Here is a 16201-nt window from a genome sequence, read left to right as displayed (position 1 = left end):
GGATTGTATGGGACATGCTGATTTATCAGATAGATGATTTAAAGAAAATACAGAAATTGACTGAATTACATCATGAACGAGAGAGGAGGAAAACCTCTTCTGCAATTGTGGGGGATATTTTTGGTGCAATAATTCCTTCCGTAGGGGTTATTCTGAATGTGAACAAGATATGAAAATTGTCTACTATTGTGGATAATATGCTGACAAACTTTACGGGGCAATACTCCTGTTAAATACAGAATTGGCTGCGGTCAGAGCTATGACGCTTCAAAATAGGCTTGCTTTAGACATAATTTTGGTGAAAGACGGCGGAGTCTGTAAAATTATTAATGCCAGGCACTGTTGTTCATATATTCCAGAGAATGATAAAGAGATAAAAGACTTACTTACTTACTAACTTAACTAATTCAAGCAAAGATTTCAAGGAATTTAAGGAACCAGGAGTTTAGGAGAAGGTTGAAAATGGATTTGCCTCTGTGGGAAATTGGTTTAGTCAAATTTGGAATGGAATATTATGGAAAATTGTCCAGGGGATATTAATTGTGATTGTTTCCATATTAGGATTATGGGGTACATGCAAATTATGTCAAAAGATAAAATTAGGGAAAACTCAAGAAGAAGGCAAAATACATCTGAGACACATTTGTAAAGTGTTGACAAGAAAGGTGTGGTGACATATGTAGTCATCAGAGGTGGGACTGATGGAGCAGATATGCTAATTAAAGAAATTACTAATGATTAATGTGTGTTTATTAATGAGAAAAATGCATAGAGAAATTAATTTCAGAAAATAAAGTGTGCATTTGAAAATGTGCCCTCGGAGAGTGGCCACCATGTGTATTAACAGATGCAAAATAATGAAAAATGAATAAGAAAATGCACTAATATGTCATAAGGAAATGTATACGTTTTATGTTAATTCATATTCTTAAATTAGCCGGACTAAGAGGCCTGGTTTCACTAGGCCTTGCTTGCTCATAACGTGGAGACTCTGAATGCCTTGCAAGGACTGGTAACTGGAAGGAGAAACCTTGAACTGCTCAGAGTAGACGGCTTAGCTGGAACATTCTGCAATGTACCGACGAACAGGAGATGATGAAGACAATTTGATACAATTATGTGTAGTGTAGGTTTAATGTACTTTCCCAGGACTTGAACAATAGAGGCACTGACTGAATAGACAGATGCAACAATTTTGTTACCTGAAAAGCCAGATGATGTTCTCATCGCAAGAAGGACCAATCAATTTTATGGGACACAAGACATATGCAAAATTAAAGATTTGGTAAACAAAAACTATAGGTTAGAGTCATAACTTCCGACAGACTGACCAATTAGCAATTAGTGGGATGGACTGGAAGACCCTAATAAAAAGTCGTGACGTGCGGTGAGGAACCAGAGCTGTGAGGAGAAAGTTGATGACATCAGGAGACGCTGTTTTAGGCGCTGATATTGGGCTCCTACTCTGTGAGCCTGATCTGTAGCTGACCATTGATGACCTGAAGACGAAGACTGACTTGTTCCTGATCCATCTTGGATTGGTAGCTATAAAAATGTGACTGACACTTTTGTGCCTTTTCTTCTAGGTACCAACTGCGCTGTTTTGCAGAATTTCGCTCTTTTAGGTAGATTTTTCCAAATTAATGTTTTTCTCTAAATTGTTTTCGCATGAGGACCCACGTGCTAAAGCTAATCTTGGTTAGGTAGGTTGACAGGGGAGACGTTGACAGTGACAAATGACTGACAAATAAATTGGCTGAATCACATCATTAATGCTGATATTCACTGACTTATGATTTGCATTGTTCCTCATGTTTTCCTTAAAGAAAAATGTTTTCTTTTGATGAAATAATAAAGATCGATTAATAAAGGCATGATTAACATTTGATTAGAATTGTAATCAATTGGGAATAAAAATTGTTAACCTTTTCCATGAGTGATTGTTATTTCTGATCAGGGTGGGTTTAATTTTTCCTGTGGTACTTAAGGTGTTTTATCTTGTTCTATGATGTTGATTATTGTATCAGTAATCACTGCATGACTAGGATGCTCCATGCGGATCAAAAGATTCAGCGACCTATACGCGTCCCATTGTAAGTTTATTTACTAAGGAACAGGCGCGCTAGCACTGCCCCAAGGAGAGACTAATGTAAAGCAGTTACCAACGAAAAGAAAGGATTTTTGAAAGGCAAGCCCACAAACGGGTGCTAGTGGTGTGCGGTGGGCGTGGTTAAAAGCCCAGATACATACTAACACGCCGGAAAAGCAGTGCTTGCGCGCTGTTATGCTCGACCTAATGAGGGTGTGGGAAATACAAACTGAATGCCAGTAAAGAAAGTGAGAGAGAGAAAATCATGAGGGGGAAGATGGAGTGATAGTCTCTAAGTGAAGAGAATAGTAGATTCATATGTATTGAAGGAGAGTCATAGAAAGAAAACTGCATGATCGTGGAAAGAGGGATCAAAGAGAGGAGTTACTCCTGAACACCCTTATACCCAGGTATAGTAATGCACTGCAACAAGGATATTCTAAGAAACAGACAGCTCTCTACTGCTCCAGTACATGCTGCAACTCTCCAATAGTGAGCCGCCCCACATTTCAGGATTCCGGAGTGGTTCAGAACAACCTGACAATACTCTGTGGTGGTAGTGTATTTACATGATTTAAGGATCCCTGACTTGGACCCTGCCAGGAAAGGACTGACTATTCTCCGCAGAGGCACTTGATTGGGTAATAGAGGGTCTTAGACAGGCCTTCCACGGTAAGAGTTAGCAGAGGCTGAGAGAGAGGTGATGTAAACCAGAAATGGAGAAAAGAACTGAAAGTTGTAACTACAGTTTCACGCAATAATTATTGTCAGTGACTGAGGTCACATAGTTCATTCTACAAACAATATAGACTTCTGTTTGCATTGCATGTATATTTTCATGCTATGCAGTGTGATGTTGTCACTTTATAGTAATATAAAAACAAAATCAATAAATATGACTGGAACCCACACTCCATATTTGTGTGTCTACTAGCCATTCTCGAATCCAGAAATCCATCAAGCTAGTGTTTTGCAAACGTATGAGAGCATATCATACCACATAAAACGACAGCCTCAGTGACAAAGCTTAACAGCTTGCGGACTATAAATATTAATACATTGGTTCTATATAGCTCTTCAGACCCCACCTCCGTTGTTTTAAAACGATGTTAATATCGTTACTATTACCCAGTACTCTTTACAGACTTTCCGGTGTACAGAAGGTTGTGAGGATTCGAACTTGTGATCTGCAGATCACTGCATGGTTGGTGCAGGGCCTTCACAGTACTGAGCCATATTGCCTTATCTAAGTGATTGACCAATCGATCGCAATCTATCAAGAACAAAATCCATCCGCACTATCTTCGGAACTCCGAAAAGACACTGTTGCCATACCTGAGACTAATACGAATTTACTTTAGAACTGTTATAGCTCTACACTGCCTCGATGAGTTTTGCCAAGTATAGGATGCAATGCCAACTGACCCAATAAATGTTTGCAGTTCTCTAGCACACTTAGAAGGAGAGGTTTATGTGACTAGCCTTCAACAGCACATAAGCTAAAATGATCATATCACAGGCTGGCTGGGGAACTCTTCCAAATATAGGGGCAGGGAGCATGGGAAGGATAGTGACCCCGCAGGATGAGACACTGCAGCTGTTCTCAAAGTAAAGTTCATTATTTAGTGAACTGAAAGCTGATAAAAACAGATCAGTGTTTGTTTTGTTAAAACTGTTTTTGGCCTGGAGAAGTTTCCACAATGATTGCAACTGGATAGACCTCGAAGGGCGAGGCCCTAAGTAATTGCCCACTTTCCCCTTTCCTTAAAACGTCAATTGATTTTGAAACACGTGCTCCCCCTGCTCTTAAAATACCTTACTACATCAAATCCTTATTGAGCCGGAGGTCCTGGAAACTGCTGTCCTATTATTTGAAAACATTCTGACAACTAGATAATTCTGGACCTCACACTTATTCTAACGTGTGAGTGTTTATGCTTTCAGGGGTTACTGATGTATTCTTTTTGCTATCCAGTGTATTATTTGATGGCACGCCTATCATATGTTTTAAGTTTGGAAAGTTGAATTCACCACACAGTACATTTATTATTTGAGCTAGTCTAATTTCTAATGTAATCAACAGGACTTTCCACCCAGCATGTGCCCAGCAGTCTTTAATAAGATTTACATTGCCTTTGCCATTTAAGCACCAGAAGAGGATTTGATTTTGTGCATAAATACACACAGATTTACAAAATAGAGACAGAAAACCAAAAAAGAAAAAGGGCACTGATTTTGCAATTGTTAGGAATATAACATTAAATTTAACCCATAAGTAACTGCAGGATTGCACCAATAAATAATTATTTTTATGAAGCACTTTAAAACACATCAGCCGTTTCTAAGCACTGTACATTACAGATTTTATAATTATCTAAATAAAGGTACTTATTACCTACTTTGCAAAGGAGCGTGACTGAGTTGGCCTTGCCAGGATTTGACCTTGTGACCTGTCTAACACCAGAAGCTGCAACGGTGTATGTCAACTGAGCCATACTGACAGCTAAAGGAAAGCAAATTCCAGATGGTCCCTTTCACATTAACGGTCAAATATATTACATTTGCAGGAGCTGATGAACTCCTTAAAAATGTAACACAGGTAAATAATTTAACACAAGGAAATCTTTCCACCTGAGCACAATGTCCCAGGACCTTCATAGGACCATGCTGACATCTGTGCTTCTAGGATAACCCCAGCCAACAGCTCTCTTAATATTCTGCATAGGTAATTATCTGACCAAAACTGAATCATGGTTTTTTTCTTTATCCACACCCACTTCAGTGATAACCAGCTGCACTTTAACGACGTCTGCTTTACAGAGGTACACATTATTAGTTCTCATCACACAGGCTTCATAAGACTCTTTGTGACTGAAAACATGGTCATCCAGATAAGTAGAAAGAGTGCAGTGATGAAAGTAGCCTTCAAAGGGCATTCCCAACCACATAGTGTTCCCCCATCCTCACAGCCAAAGGATCAAGGCTGTCTCTTGACTCTGTGTTGTGATGTGACTAGGTAATCCTTGGAATGCAGTGGACTGTCTGTTCTGACCACTGTGTACTAATGGAAGAGTGAGATGGGACTGTTGTAAAGTGGGACAGTGGGGAAGGATGAGCTGGGTGGAGGAGACATGTATTGGTTGGTGTCTTCGTGTAATAAAGTTATTTGCAAAGTGCCACAGATTCAAACTTATCATTGCAGAGAACATAACACTGGTGACGAACCCCTGAGGGGAGACACGCATTTCGGCACCAACCTCTCCTGAAGCCAACAGAAGTGACACTCAGCCACTGGGTGCAGTAGGATAAGAGCACATTGACAATTATGAAAGAAAACTTAATAAGTGCCCTCTGCACACTGGAAACTGTTTTTACTTAGATGTTTTGTGTCTTGGCCCAGTTGCTCATCTAGTGCTTACAGATGGTGGTGGCTGTTCGTTGAGCTGATCACCGCAAGCTTGCTGCCACAAGTGACTCACAGTAGTGACTGCATGCTGCAACCTTGCTTCGTGAAGTCTTCTAAGACCATGTGCGGTGGTGATCATTGTCAGGATGTTGCCACAAGCTTACTGCCATGAGGGACTTGCAAGAGTGCCTGAGTTCAGTTACCTGCATTCAAATATAGCAACCAGCCACAGAGATTTAAACAACTCATAAGGACTCCGAAAGTACTACTTTAATTTCCTCCAGAAAGTTACTTTTGCAACACCCCTGGGGGCCAGTTTGAAAGTTTGGGAAGACTATCAGCAGAAGTACAGCACATGCAGAGTTCTCCTTGATGGCAATGATCTTTACATTTTATGAATGGTGATAGGCACACCTTAACAACAAGTGTTTATCTTACAGTGTGGCGAAAGAAACTCACTGGTGATAAGCACACCAGGTTTAGCTAACATAGGAGGCCTGTGAGATAATTCTTACATGCAAAGGACGGTGAAAGGCACACCTTAATGATTAGTGTTTATTTCACCTAAGGAATAGAGTAATTCACTTTATTTGATAAAGGTACAGTACTTATCTTATTTGCTTTGTACTACAATGGTGTCGGGCACACCTTCAAGGAGACATTTATGAGTTAAAATAATAGACAGTAAAACAATATTTGATTAAATGGTGATTTTCTGAAGTGCCTGAGTTGTTCATATGGTGACAGGCACACCAGGTGCACTTGCAGTGAAGTTTACTACAAGCTACAATGGCTGCCACAGGTATGCCCATACCATTTTTCAGAAAAAAGTGAACCAGTTATACCCTGGAAAAAGTGGAAGGGGATATTTGTTTCTTATCTAGTTGCTGTGGGGGGGGGGGGATTTTCAGCAATCAGGAATTAGGCTGTGCTTCTTCGTAACTTAGGTGTGGAAGGTTGCAACATTTATGGTAGGTTGGAAACCATCCCAGTGGGTAATGTGGGGGGATGCCAGTGACATGTATAACATGTCAGTTCTTATTCTGGAAAAGCATTTTGAAGCCAGAATTAATGTGGTATTGGAATTCCACAGATTCTTTTCCAGGATAGAAGAGAAAGATGAAAGTGTGGGAAATCATGTGGCTTGTTCATTAACTTTGGCACACACCTGTGAATTCAAACTCTTAACTGATTACTTAATTAGAGATCAACTTGTAAGATGTACAAACAATACAAGAGTTTAAGTGAAATTGTTTGCTAAAAATGTGAATCTGGAGAAGCGATTGCAATAGTAGAAGGGATGGAGAGTACCAGCATGTGGGTACGAGAGAGGAGAACTGCATCGTCTGCACACGATGATGTGAAACTCTCAGCAGTGAATGAGATAGTCAGCGAGGTAACTGATAAGGGTAAATAAAGGTGAAGCAAAACAAAGTAATAGTAACAGAGAGGGAAAATTGGGTAAGATAAAGTTCTATCACTGTGGTGATTTTGGACACTTGGCAAATAGTGCACAGTGTAATGCAAGAAACTTAGTGTGCAGAAGATGCGGAAAAAAGGTCATTATGCATGAGTATATAAGGGGGGGACAGATCAGTCTCAAGCGATTAAATTAGTTGAGGTTGAAGTGAGAAAATGATCCTGATACGGTGGATGTGGGGCCTTTGAGTATTCCAGTGTCACATAAAATTGGATGGGAAAGAAGTAACTGTACTAGCAGATTCCGTATCACCATACACAATGATTGTAGACAAGAAGTGATAAAAAAATGATTTGTTAGAGAGCAAATTACTTTACTTCCTTCTGACATAAATTCTATGAGCTATGGGGGATCTAAAATTGATGTGTTGATAACATTTGAAGGGAAAGAAACCATTGGAAAAGTGTATATTGCTAAATGTGGTGACAATTTACTAGGGTGGAGGCATCAGGGAGGGAAGGGAATCGTGCTCAATACCAATGCTGTACACCTAGTCATGTCTGTGTCATCAGAAATTAATCAAGAGGACATTTTCTTAAAGTTCCCAAATGTGTTTACAGATAAGTTGGGTCTGTTAAGAAATTTCGAACACTGAATAGTTTTAAAGAAAAATGCTAATGAGTAAAGTCCTGAATGAGGTGTGGTGGATGCATTGCAACACTCCAATTTCTATAACACATAAGTCACCACTTTTCTGGATAAGAGGGATAATTGGCAACATAAAATTAAATCCAGCATGATTGAATGAAAAGGTGGGAGCACTAGAGAGGAAGCAGGTAGAGGATGTGAGGAGGCTCAGGAGGGAAAGAAAATATCAAGAAAAATATAGACAAAAATATGATAAAAGAAAATGTGCAAAAGCTAAGGAGTGGGAGGTTGGAGATAAAGAAATGATTAAAAAAACTGGGCTTTGTAAAGAAAGGAGAATTGAGCTATATGGGACCCTTAGCGATAGTGAAAGTGATGAAGAATGTTGTTAAACTTTCTAATGGAGACATTTGGAACACCTCACAGTTTGTAAAATTCATTATTTGAAGTATTTGAATTACTTTAATGCCAATGAAAATAATTTCAATTACAGAACTTTTGCAGATAATAATTTAGCTCATCAAGAGTTTCGACAGACAATAAGACCTCATGTGAATCCTCAGTGGTGAGACTACTATAGAATCCCACCAACAAAATGAAACAGTCCTATACCAAATATATTATGTCCAAATGTTCTAAGTTTCCTAGAAAAATGTTTCTCAAAATGTTTAATTAGTTATCAAACATCTTAAATTGTGTTATTTATCTTGGGACTATATTATCAGAAGTTCATATGTTGTAGAATTACTTCATATGTTTTGAGAATCTGAATTTTTTGCATGTAAATTTATAAAGAGCTGTTGTAGTAGGGGGGGTATGTGTTGTGATGTGACTACGTAATCCTTGGAATGCAGTGGACTGTTTTGATAATTGTGTTCTAATGGAAGAGTGGGACGGGAACACTCTAAAGTTAAGCAGTTGGGACGGATAAGCTGGGCAGAGGAGACATGTTTCAGCTGGTGTCTTTGTTAAATAAAGTCCTTTGCAAAGTGCCATGGATCCAGACTTATCCCTGCAGAGAACTGAACACTCTGGCATGGCACTTAGCGTTCAGGCCTTTACTAAGGTCTAAGACTTCCCTCAAATTATCCATTATTTCAATCACTGGATCCTGGAAGACTAATCAATGGTAATGGGAATTGTTATCAGCGCTCAAGTCAGTTTGCCAACATACCAAATATTGGGTCTGTAGATCATCCTTAAAAAGGCAAATGGATTGATAGTTTGATAAAACCCTGTTTACACATTACCGTCTCCATAAGGAGAATCTACTAGCTTCAAGTTATCACCCAAGTCACCTACAAAAGCCTCATATTAACTCACGAAAGCAACAATGAAATTGCTTTGAAATACATTGTATATGAAACAGAGCACTAGTTAACTCTCCTGATTCTTTCAAGCTTTTAGATGCTTTCAATACCACCAAAACTACTTCTTTTCTATTACCTTTGTACTCTCTTGGTATCTCAACCTCTATACTCTCAGATATTTCTTCATGTCTTACTAACTATACTTAAACTGTAACTGGAATATCTCCCCCTCTCTTTATCTGATACAACTTCCTTCGGAGTTGTGGTCTTTACCTTCTACTCTTTTATAATACCTGACTCACACTTTTGGCGATCTTTTCTTTCCTGTTGATTGCTCCTGTCAAAACCATGCAGAGGATTAGCATATCTTTCTTAACTTTCACAATTTAATCATTGACTTCACTCTATCATGTATAAACATTGTTCTGCTTTACAGAATCACAGAACCATCTTTTCATGGTAATTCTAACAAAACTGTAAATTGCTGAATTCCTTCTCCTTGTCCACACCCAATTTCAGTTCTCTTTTCTTAAAATGTCCTTCTTACACACAAAATCTGTGCTTCATCATTGAACATTCACTCACATTCTCTATTCACATTTCTTCAATGACACACTTCTATCAATTATATAGCATTTGTAAAATGCATTTCCTTGCTTTCGGTGCTATCAAACATCTTACTCTTGACCAGTACTCTTTATAATTCTGTTCTGTGATCTACTTTGTTGCGAGGTCCCCTTTAGTACTCAAGTTGAGCACTCCTGTTTTAGTTGAGTTTTACAGTTAGTGTCTTTTTCACATTTGATACACATTTTTATTCATGATCAGGGAGGCAGCTTTTTACATATTTTATTAGCTGCTTCACTGTAGGAAGGCAAGGACCACACTGTTATTTTAATCAGACTTTGAGCTATATATACTCTGCACTCTTTGTCCAAGGCTGGTACACCCAGTACGTTATATCTTAACTTGTGTTGCCAGACCAGGAACCAGCTTCTAACTCAGATATGCAGAATTACATTAGAACTGTGTTCCCAATGTGGCATGGGTTATTAGATATACTACACACAGACCAAAGAAGGACAGAGGGCATTCCGGTAATGCCATCCTTGGACACGTACTGTACGACAGGCAGATTTGCTGATACTTAACTTCCAGATCCCCAAGAGGACTGCCATGACAGGACATTCCTGATACTCTGTCCAGGTATGGGACTGGGGCTAATCCCTTAGATCAGGCCAGGCAGACGGTTGCAACCACTATGCTATAAGACATAGTCATAGGGTTAGGTAGGAATCTTTAGAACGTTTAGAACCACACACAACACAGTATTGTTATCTTGTTCACTCTGATCATAATGTTGGTTACCTTGCTTTGTTTCAACTGTCTAATTATCTCAGCACATTACTTTTATGCCAGATTGTAATTGCTTCAATAAATGTATTGAAAACTTATTTCACATCTTCTGTCTAGCCTTGGCAGGTGTGAATAACGGAGCAAAAGGGGTATGATCTGTTTCACGACTTCTCTGGGGAGTTGGAGTTCCATGTACAGGTTGTCGTAATCACCTTTTACCCTGACAAGTTTGAAGATATGAGTGAGGCACTGTGAACTAGCCAGTAATTAGGCCGACAGCTACTAACAGTGTGGGTTGCACTCATTCTTTTACATGTGGCAGTGCTGCCATCCTAAAGCTGCAGTCCTATTACCAAAGTAGGAACCACAAGACAATTTGGTCTTTCAGTTGCTCTGTCTTTCTTTAACTTCCTCTATGAATTCTTTTCTAATTCTCTTACATTACCCATCCCTGTCTGGGCCTCCCACCAAAGTGTGAACTACTTTAAGGACAAGCATTCCATCCATCTATGAACCATCCCTGACATTTTGCCCCTGTCCTGAGATTTTTCTTTATTTTCTTCTAGGCAACTCTTTGTCGGACCTCTGTTCACATGATGCACTTTAAGCTGCAGAACAACTGCTTACGTGAGACTCCCTTGATGTGCTCTGTAATGGGGAGACTCTCAATTGTTTTCTTAACTGTGTTATCACACTGGTGCAGCCACCACAAACACTATTTGAACAAGGCAGCATGAAAATATTTCTGCATCAAACTATTCCCCTTCAGGATCATGTCTCCTGCCCTCCCCTTCTAAATTAAGATGTGCAGCTTTAAGTAAGTAAAAAGAGCTTGTGTTTCTTTTTTTATGAGTTTAAACATTTGTAAGCGTTTTGAGTATAGTTTTTGGAATAATGCTAACAATCCTCAGAATGTTAGTGAATTGAGTGTAATTTTCAATTGCCATCGTGTAACAGGCAATATGGTTCACAAACATCTACTCCTTTGTATGAAAGGAGTTTTCAAGATGAAGGACAAAGGTGAAGACAGAAAACAAGGGTGGGGCCCATTTCTTGCATTCTTACTTCCTTTGTCAAATAGACCTGTCTTAGGTGGGGAATACCAAAAGCTTCTCACCAGTAGTGGTTCCTGAGTTTATACATTTACAGCTGCATGTTGGCACTAGCCTTGGAGTGCCTTCAGGAAAGATGTAAAGCTCTATCCAAACGGGGTGGTTGCATTTGTGAATTACAGAGATGTAGTACAGCCGATTAGCAGAGCTTGTGATCAGCTGGCTAGAACTAGAAATATAAGCAGGAGCTCAACTCCATCATAGCGAAGAATACTAATGGACCCTCTTGTGGACCCTCCTGTGGTGATTATGAAATGTGGAGTCAAGTTCTTTATTTGCCTCTTGCCTATGAAAAAAACTCTGAAGCTCTCATATTCTGCTGACCTGCTTGCTAAGGGATTGCCCAGATGGAGTCCCATCAGTCTGTCCAAAAATTCCAGGTGTGCGACACAGCACCGAAAAACCCTATGCACACTCACCAGAGACCAGGAAAAGCCTTGGTCAAGAAACCAACATCTTTGAAGAAACACAGTAACTGTGGGTTAGGCTGCAATCTGGCCCCCCTCTAGATTTCAGTCAGTCCTCAGTGAGTGTTGAATCAGTGGCAGAGAGGACTAACAGAGGGGGGGAAAAGCGACTTTTTAGAAAGCCACAAGATCTACTTCGTATTTTGGTTGCAGCACCAAATCCAGGATGGTAACGTGCACACCCATGTAGCAATAATAAATAAAACTAAGATGTGATATTATGGCCCCATTCCTTGTATAGTAAGATATCACAAGTTTAGAGATTTTCCGAAAGAGCTTCTGTCTCACCTGCAATGCAGCCGCTGTGATAAAACACTGCATGGGTAAGGAGGCTGGATACAGTGCTGTGGAGAAAAAGATGGTGGCAGCCAGATCTGGGATCAGTGGTGCCACAGAGAATACTTATACTGTAGTCAGTCAGCAGAGTTTTAGTCCAACCATGTTAGTGAAATCTAGTGGACAAGCAGATTAATATGTCAGGAAGAAGAAGCAAGTGGCTGGAGCTGCTTGTTGCTGCACGTGCTGCGGTCATCATGGTTGTAAACATCACGGGGGATGAGTTTGATGAGATAACAACCATCACAGTATATGTTCCATCTCTAATGGCTGTGCAGTGGAAATGACAGGCTGAGAGGTGATCCAACAAGAGTTTACGACAAAACTAAAACTCTCACAAAATGAGTACAATGAAGGGAGCCACAACATCGGCTCATTCCTGAATCTGAAGAGCCAGAGCCTGCCATGACACAAGAAGACAATAATGTAACTATGTCTGGGCCGAAATGAGAAGCAGCAGTTGTGCCAGGATTTTCCAGTGGTAAACCATCAATCAATCAATCACATTTATAAAGCGCGCTACTCACCCATAAGGGTCTCAAGGCGCTGGGGGGGAGGGGGTCAGTGCTCGAAGAGCCAGGTCTTGAGCTGCCTTCTGAAGGGGAGGTGTTCGGGTATGGCGCGAAGGTGACTGGGCAGGGAGTTCCAGGTCTTCGCTGCCAGAAAAGAGAAGGATTTTCCTCCGGCGGTGGTTTTGCGGATGCGGGGAACGGCTGCCAAGGCCTGACTGGTGGAGCGCAGAGTGCGCGGAGGGGTGTAGAAGGAGACGCGGGAGTTGATGAGTTTGGGTCCGAGGTTGTAGAGGGCTTTGTGTGCGTGGGTGAGGAGTCTGAAGGTGATCCTCTTGTTGACCAGGAGCCAATGGAGTTTTCTCAGGTGTCCGGAGATGTGGTGGTGGCGAGGTATGTCCAGGATGAGTCGTGCTGCGGCGTTCTGGATCCGTTGAAGTTTCCTCTGCAGCTTGGTGGTGATGCCGGCGTACAGAGTGTTCCCGTAGTCCAGGCGGCTGGTGACGAGGGCGTGGGTGACGGTCTTCCTGGTGTCGATGGGGATCCAGCGGAAGATCTTGCGGAGCATGCGGAGGGTGTTGAAGCACGCTGAGGTCACCGAGTTGACCTGTCTGGTCATCAAGAGGGAGGAGTCCAGGATGAAGCCGAGGTTGCGTGCGTGGTTGGTCGGTTGGGGAGTGCTGCCTAGGGCGGGAGGCCACCAGGAGTCGTCCCATGCGGAGGGGGTAGGGCCGAGGATGAGGACCTCCGTTTTATCTGTGTTCAGTTTCAGTCGGCTGTCTGTCATCCAGGTCGCTACTTCCTTCATGCCGTCATGCAGTCTGGTCCTTGCTGATGTGGGGTTGTTGGTGAGGGATAAGATGAGCTGGGTGTCGTCGGCGTAGGATATGATGTCGAGTCCGTGTTTGCGTGCGATGTTTGCCAGGGGGGTCATGTAGACGTTGAATAGGGTGGGGCTGAGGGAGGATCCTTGGGGTACGCCGCAGATGATCTCCGTGGCTGCGGATCTGAAGGGGGGGAGGCGGACTCTCTGGGTCCTTCCGGAGAGGAAGGAGATGACCCATTCCAGGGCCTTGCCTCTGATGCCGGCGCTGCAGAGGCGGTCTATCAGGGTGCGGTGGCAGACCGTGTCGAAGGCTGCAGAGAGATCCAGGAGAATGAGGGCCACGGTTTCACCCTTGTCGGTCAGGGCTCGGATGTCGTCCGTGGCTGCGATGAGGGCGTTTTCGGTGCTGTGGTTGGCCCTGAATCCGAACTGAGTGGAGTCGAGGGAGTCGGAGGTTTCCAGGGCGGAGGTGAGTTGAGCGTTGACGATTTTCTCAATCACTTTGGCGGGGAACGGTAGGAGGGAGATAGGCCGGAAGTTTTTGAGTTCGGTTGGGTCTGCTGTAGGTTTCTTTAAGAGGGTGTTGAGTTCTGCGTGTTTCCAGCTTTCAGGGAAGGTAGCAGTGGTGAGGGAGGCGTTGATGACGTCTCGGAGGTGGGGTGCGATGATGTTGTCGGCCTTGTTGTAAATGTGGTGAGGACAGGGGTCGGAGGGTGATCCCGAGTGGATTGAGTTCATGACGCGGGTGGTTTCCTCGGTGGTGGTAGGGTTCCAGGCGAGGATGGTGGAGATATCGTTTGCGGCTTCCGGGGGCGGGTTCATGTTGGTGGTCGTGAAGCTGTTGTAGATGTCGGCAATCTTACGGTGGAAGAAGGTCGCGAGGGAGTCGCAGAGGTCCTGTGAGGGAGGGATGGGGTTGGTTTCTGCGTCCGGGTTGGAGAGCTCTTTGACGATGCCAAATAGTTCCTTGCTGTTGTGGGCGTTGTTGTCAAGTCTGTTCTGGTAGGCTGTTTTTCGTGCGGTGCGGAGGCGTTGGTGGTGTTGGCGGGTGGTGTCCTTGAGAGCTGTCAGGTTTTCCTCTGTCGGGTTGAGGCGCCATGTCTTCTCGCGGAGGCGGCATTCTTTCTTGGAGTTTTTGAGTTCGGTGGTGAACCAGGAGTTTTTCTTGTGGTTGTTGGTGTTGGTTTGGGACTTCAGAGGGGCCAGGAGGTTGGCGCAGTCGGAGATCCAGTTGGTGAGGTTGTTGGCGGCCTCGTTGGGGTTGCTGGTGCTGGTGGGTTGGTTCAGGGAGAGCGTTGCTGCGAGTTGTTCTGTGGTGATTCGGTTCCAGTATCTTTTTGGTGGTTGCCGGGTGTGGTGATGCACGGTGGTTTTCTTGAAGCTGAATTGGACGCAGCTGTGGTCCGACCATGTGAGTTCGGTGGTGTGGCTGAAGGTGATGTGTTTGCTTGAGGAGAAGATGGGGTCGAGCGTGTGTCCGGCGTAGTGGGTGGGGGTGTTGACCAGTTGTTTCATTCCCAGGTTGGCGAGGTTGTCTAGAACGGCGGTGGTGTTGTTGTCGGTGTGGTTCTCCAGGTGAAAGTTGAGGTCTCCTAGGAGGATGTAGTCGGTGGATGAGAGTGCGTGGGGGTTGACGAAGTCTGCGATGTCTTCGCTGAACTTGGTGCGGGGTCCTGGTGGTCTGTACATGAGGGTGCCTCTTAGGGTTGTCTTGGGGTCGATGTGGATCGCGAAGTGGAGGTGTTCGGCGTCGGGAAGTGAGTTGTCGGTGTGGGTCGAGATGCTGATGGAGCTTTTGTGTGCGATGGCGATGCCTCCTCCGGTGCGGTTGAAGCGGTCTCTCCGGATGATTTTGTAGCCGTCGGGGATGGCTATGGCGATGTCGGGTGCCGAGGAGGGGTTCATCCAGGTCTCGGTGAGGAAGGCGATGTCTGGGTTCGTTGAGTTGATGAGGTTCCACAGTTCGATGGCATGCCTGTGGACGGAGCGGGTGTTGACCAGGATGCATTCGAGGTTGCTTCCGGGGGCGTCGTTCTTGGTGGTGGCGGTGTGGGTCCGTAGGCAGGTGAAGCGGCAGTTGCTGCAGGTGAAGGGTCCGTAGGTTCGTTTGGGGGTGGCGCGGTAGCAGCCCGGCGCGCGGCCGGGGTTGAGGTTGGCGAGGGTGGCGGAGTCATAGGTCTAGCGGGGGCGCGGGGCCCAGGGGTTCGGGCACTGGGGGCGGTCCAGGCGCGGACGGGCGCAGACGGGCTTGCCTTAGGCGCGCCCGCTGCGCGGCCTCGCAGCGGCCGCCATTTAAGGGGGAGGTGGGGAGGCGGGGTCAGCTGGGAGGCGGGAGGTGGGCGGGCAGGGGAGCTGGAAGCGGCAAAAAAGAGCGGCAAAAAAGAGCGGCAAAAAAGAGCGGCAAAAAACGGCGGGAAAAGCGTGGTAGGAGCGGCGGGAAAAGCGGCAAGACGGCGAAAGGGAACAAGAGCCTACTAAAATCTACTAAAAAGGAGGGGCTGAGAGGGGAGGACGGCGCACGGCACTCGGGGGCACACGCACGGGATACAAGGAGAGAAAAGGGGAATTTCAGTCACTCGGGGGAACACGCATGGGATACAAGGAGAGAAAAGGGATTTCAGTCAGCACCAGCACAAGCTCAAGCACTCGGGGTACACGGGCAAGAAGGGGGGAGCACACTCACAGGAGAGGAAGGCAGTCAGGGACTGGAGGCGCTGCGTGA

The sequence above is a fragment of the Pleurodeles waltl genome, chromosome 2_2 (genome assembly GCF_031143425.1).
Source record: "Pleurodeles waltl isolate 20211129_DDA chromosome 2_2, aPleWal1.hap1.20221129, whole genome shotgun sequence".
Lineage (NCBI taxonomy): Eukaryota > Metazoa > Chordata > Amphibia > Caudata > Salamandridae > Pleurodeles > Pleurodeles waltl.
This window is presented reverse-complemented; position numbering follows the sequence as displayed.